The sequence below is a fragment of the Chionomys nivalis genome, chromosome 15 (genome assembly GCF_950005125.1).
Source record: "Chionomys nivalis chromosome 15, mChiNiv1.1, whole genome shotgun sequence".
Lineage (NCBI taxonomy): Eukaryota > Metazoa > Chordata > Mammalia > Rodentia > Cricetidae > Chionomys > Chionomys nivalis.
In genome coordinates, this window is record NC_080100.1 from 33,677,085 (window position 1) to 33,683,084 (window position 6,000).

Below are 6,000 nucleotides of genomic sequence, written 5' to 3' on the forward strand. Positions count from 1 at the left end.
CAGCGGACTTTGTCTGGCTATGCAAGGACAGCGATGGTCATGTCCCCCCGGGGAGCCTGCATACATTTAAATACATCCCAGATCTCTGCTACCCAAGCAGTCTTAAGATTTGCCAGGAAAAGCAAGGGGCCCCACTATGGATGGTGACACTTCTCCCATTGCAAATAGACCCAAGCTTGGTTGTTGTCGGTGCCTCAAAGCTGCCGAGTTTAGACTAGTTCTGGAGAAATAAAATGGCTCCATGATGAAAGGAACAGGCCAGACACTCCTGCTCTGCCATTGATTGGGAAGTCTAGTTACTCCTGCTCTGCCATTGATTGGGAGGTCCAGTTACTCCTGCTCTGCCATTGATTGGCAGGTTTACTGCTCCTCTCACAAGTCCAAGAGCAGACAGAGTGCTGATGTGCTTTCTCTTCTGTTCGGTCACAGTCCACAGTCTAGTCCAACCAGACTGCCTATTGTGCAGACCTCTGTTCCCGTAACTATACTAGGAAGTCTCAAGATACACACAGAGCTGTGTACAGAGGGCGTTGGGTGAGATGAGCTCCCTCTGTGGGTCAAAGACACAGTTTTCTTTATGATCCTGTCCTCTGCACCCGATAAGGCCCAATTAAGGGAGAAAACTCAGCAAACCACAATATTGTCAGTCTCCTCTTATGCAACTAAAAGAGGTTTTAGAAAATGGCTTTAGCTATTCTATAGAGACAACCCTAAAGCCTCATTTTAAAAAATAGTTTCGGCCATATCATCCCGCCAACGTTAGAATTCCAAATGCCATCCATGTGTTTTGTTTCAGCTTGTTGATTGGCATCAGGTTCCATGCTTGCCATTTTGAGGTACATCTAAAAGCAGGCCAGAGCTAGAGTCTTTCAGTAGCCCTGGGCATGTGTGCCCATTTTTTAAATTTATTATTAATTTCATTTTACATTCCAACCATAGTTCTCCCTCCCACCCCTCCTCCTGCCCACCCCCTCGCCTCCTCTCCCCAGGCCACCTCCCATCCACTCCTCCCAATCAGTAGGGGCTCCTATGGGAAATCAACAAAGTCTGGCACATTAAGCTGGGGCAGGACCAAGCCCCTCCCCACTGCATTAAGGCTGAGCATGGCATCCCACCATAGGGAATGGGCTCCAATAAGGTAGCTCATGCACCAGGGATAGATCCTGGTCCTACTGCCAGGGACACTTCAGATAGTCCAAGCTTCACCAACGTCTCCCACATATGTAGGGCCTAGCTCAGTCCCATGGAGGCTCCACGGCTGTCGGTCTAGAGTTCTTGAGTTTCCCCGAGGTTGGTTCAACTGTATCGTAGATTTCTCCATCATGATCTTGGTCTCCCCTCCCTCCTTCCTCTCTTCCACTGGGCTCCCCGAGCTTGGCTGGTGCATGGTTGTGGTTCTCATGCACTCCCTTTTGTAAACCCACCATTTGCAGACTGCGGTGAGCTGTCAGCTTCCAGCACTGTCCTGGACAGGGACCCGTCTTTCCCCATGTTGTGATTTTGCTTCAAGTTGAAAACGTGTCCAGCTAAATTGGAACACATTCCAGAGATTGTCACATATGTTTCGGTCATTGTTTAACCTAGTCTCTTTTCCATTAGTGTGATAAAATGTCCTGAGTAAAAGCGATTTAGAAGGAAAGTGGTTTAATTTGGCTTATAATTCCAGGTTACAGTCCATCATTGTGGCAAGTCAAAGCAGGTCCTTCAAATGCCAGTGACATCACACCTGCTATCAAGAACAGGGAGAAACAAATACATGTGTGCGCGCTTGCTGGATTCCTTGTGCTGGAGCACTTTTTTTTAAATTTTTTTTTTAATGCACATTAGTGTTTTGCCATGGGTATCAGGTCCCTTGGAACTGGAGTTACAGACAGATGTGAACTGCCATGTGGGTGCTAGGAATTGAACCCTGGTCCTCCGGAAGAGCAGCCAGGGCTCTTAACCCCTGAACCATCTCTCCAGCCCCCATGATTTTTACTTTATAAAAGTTTTAAAAATTAAGTACTGCACCAGGCAGTGGTGTCACACACCTCTAATCCCAGCACTCGGGAGGCAGAGGCAGGCAAATCTGTGAGTTCGAGGCCAGCCTGGTCAACAGAACAAGTTCCAGGACAGCTGAGTTGTTACACAGAAAAATCCTGTCTCGAAAGCACAAACAAAAAGATGAAATTAGTCAATGGCTAAAGTATTTATTATAATTATTTTTATTCAGTTGTTTCTCTTATTATAATTAACATTATTATTATTGTCAGAGAACAAAATTGCCTGGTGAGATGGCTCAGAGTGTATAAGCACTTGGCCATGCAGGACTAGCCACCAGAGTTTGGCTTCCAGAAGCCACAGTGGGAGGAAAATACCAACTCCTGACCCTCATGTGGTATGTTCCAGCACCCACACATACATGCACATCATACATACACATCATGCACACATGTCATACACACTCACACATATGCACATCACATACACATCATAATACATATCATATACACGTTACACATACACAAAAAAAATATTTTCTGAAAGAAATAAAATTGACCTGTAATACTCTATAATTTCTGATGAAAAATATTTCACTTATATTTTTCTTGTTATTATTAATGAAGTAGGTCATACTTGAGAAAACATTTCTCCTTGATTGTTATTTTAAAATCTGTATCACCTTATGTGAAAAATCAAGATATTTTCAAAGATTACAGACTGGTCTTTTTATCCTTTTAATATGAAATATGATGGTTAGGAGACAAGGAAAATGTGAGGGACATAAATATAGTTCCAAACTTTGTAACAAGAAAACTAAAATCGGAGAAATTAAGTCTATATGTCTATCCTAATATACCATTCTACATGTGATCACTAGAAAACTATTGAGATATTTGAGGCTCCCATCTCCTCTATACCTGAAGCTCATCTCAGGTCATGCCATCTGCATGTCAAGCAATCAGAAGCATCTATGTAGAGGCCCGGGCACCACAGGCCTATGCAGCCCCTTCCAGTACTGGTGGCTGCTTCCCTTCTCCCCTGGTTATTGAATCTAGCCCATCCTTGTTCCTCCATTGCTCATCCTTGGGTTCCGACACCGAAAGAAGTGAGTAACTTCTTAGTTATGCTATTGGTCTGAAACGATAGAAAAGGTCCGTAAGGAGCCTAGTTAAATGATAAAGAATAGAGGAAGGCTGTTAAATGGCTTGGAGATACAGACATCCCACTATCTGCATATGATTTCCTGAGTGCGGTATTCCAGATCAAACTAGGGATTGCATGCCTTTCATCTGCAGTCAGATTTGTCTTTTCAGTATCATTGTTTTAAAACTCAAGGCTCAGAGGCTAGTCTTCTGCAACGAATACAGCCAGGCTGAGAGACAGCAGACATTGTCATGGCAATGAAAACAAATGATGTTATTATTCTCCCTGCTCTTCAGAACTTAATCCAATGAGGATGCATTTGCAGTGAATTCAAATAAGCACACCTCTTCCCTGAAGGTGGTGCTGTGGGCCTAGGATGCAGTTAGCTCCACTTAATAGCTTATTCGGGATTTTTCAGGACTCTTAACAGGTTCTTAAAGTGCAATATACACATCTAAGTTATGCTGAAGCTTTTAATCATTTTAATCGCTTTTTTTTAATCATTTTGATTCTTTCCTTTCCTTTTGAAAACCAAACAAATTGTCTGTAATGACTATACTCATCGGCTTCTTGTTGCTGCTGTTGGGTCCTAGGAACCAAACCCAAAGCCTCATGCATGTTCAACACATGTCCTGCCACTGAGCTAGACCCCCACCCCAGATCACCACTAACCCCTGAGTGAGAATTTACCAACATATCATTTTCCTTAAAGAACCCAAAACTTGCCGAGAAGTGATGGTGCATGGCTTTAGTCCCAGCACTTAGGAGGCAGAGGCAGGCAGATCTCTGTGAGTCTGAGTCCAGCCTGATCTACAGAGCAAGTTCCAAGACAGCCAGGAATACACACAGAAAAACAAAAACAAAATCTAAAATTGAACCAAATGTTATTGTCAGACACTATATTAAACACTTTTGTTTTGTTTTGAGGTAGAATTTCTCTGTGTAGTTCTAGCTGTCCTGGAACTTACTCTGTAGACCAAACTGGCCTTGAACTCACCTGCCTCTGCCTCCCAAGTGCTGGTCTTAAAGGTGTGCACCATTGCCTATTAAGCACTCTTAAGTGATTTATGGTATCAAACTATAATCTGACCTTATCTACATCAGTGGTGGAATATTTTAAAGTTGGTGTGTGTGTGTGTTTCCCTAGATTTTAGTTGTTTGCCACCATACCTGGCTATTTTTTTCTACTTTTATTTTCTATTTTATGTTTTACCTTTGCCCACGGAAGTTGGAAGAGGACATCAGATTCCCTCAAACTGATCTTAAAAATACAGATAGATTGAGAGAGAGAGAGAACACCATGGCTCCAATTTACTTGATTACTAAAATAATGGTACAAACTTTCTTTTTAGGGTAATATATAAGAAGATAAGCTTTTGGTTATTAATTGCAGAGTTTAAAAAGACCCTTTATTCTTTGTCTGCTTTAGGAATGAAAGAAAGAGGGAGGTAATAAAAGAAAAAATAGGAAGGGAAAGAGAAAAACATCTAAGTAAAGATTGCTTTATCACCACTGGCCCCTGGACTCAGACTGAGCTGAGCAAGGTGTAAGGGAGCTGAGATCTTTCCTCATCAGCCATGGAAAGTTATGATTCAAGCAACCTAAGTGTTTGCAATTACGTCACTGCTCAAGAAGCTAAAATTATCTGAGTCGCGCCAGTAATCCCAGTCCTTAGGAGTCAGAGGCAGGAGGATGGCAAGTTCACAAAGAGTTTAAGTCCAGTCTAGATTCCTTGAGAGATCCTGCCTCAAGGGAAAGAGGATGTTTACACCATTAGAGAAGCCTGACATTTACAACAGACCTCAGTTTCAGACAGTGTAATATGAGCATGTGTATACAGCGCGTTATCAAGACTGGTGCTCTTAGCTTCACTATAGAGGTTCTTAAAGCTGTATCTACATTGTAGAACTGAACACTCGCCCCTTAGCTGCTTCTCCAGATATCTGATCATCACACTCAAAGGAAACACTGCCAACTTGACTGCTCCAGGAAGCACACATACCTGTGTAAACACAGAAGCCCTGGGCTAACATTTTCCATGCAGTACAAGTTAGCAAGTGGGTTATAATTGCAACACAATGGTGTTTACTTTTCGGTAACATTATACATACACAAGGATCTGATTTACCAGGGGAGCACAGGGGAGGACAGCCCTTAAATTCCTCTTCACGGGAGTAGGAAGCGGTAACACACAAGAGAAGTCTGCAGTCACGCACCTGCCCATTCCTTCAGAAGTTCATACATAGAAACAATGACCATAGACACCACCTCTGCTCTCTCTTCCTTTCAGATGCCACACATTCCAGTTAAAACACACACGCGCGCGCACACACCTATTCAAATAGCACACACAAGAATTTCGTAGGCTGGGGATCTAGCTCTATGGTAGAGCACTTGACAAGGGTCTGGAATTGATTCCCAGCACTGGAAAAGATCAATTTTCCTTTGGGAGCATTGAGACAAGAAGGGAAGAGAAGATGCTTACTGTCACACCTCCAACAGGACAGACTGTGAGTGTGACAGGACAGACTGTGAGTGTGACAGGACAGACTGGGAGTGTGACAGGACAGACTGGGAGTGTGACAGGACAGACTGAGTGTGACAGGACAGACTGGGAGTGTGACAGGACAGACTGTGAGTGTGACAGGACAGACTGTGAGTGTGACAGGACAGACTGTGAGTGTGACAGGACAGACTGTGAGTGTGACAGGACAGACTGGGAGTGTGACAGGACAGACTGGGAGTGTGACAGGACAGACTGGGAGTGTGACGGAACAGACTGGGAGTGTGACAGGACAGACTGGGAGTGTGACGGGACAGACTGTGAGTGTGACAGGACAGACTGGGAGTGTGACAGGACAGACTGTGTGACAG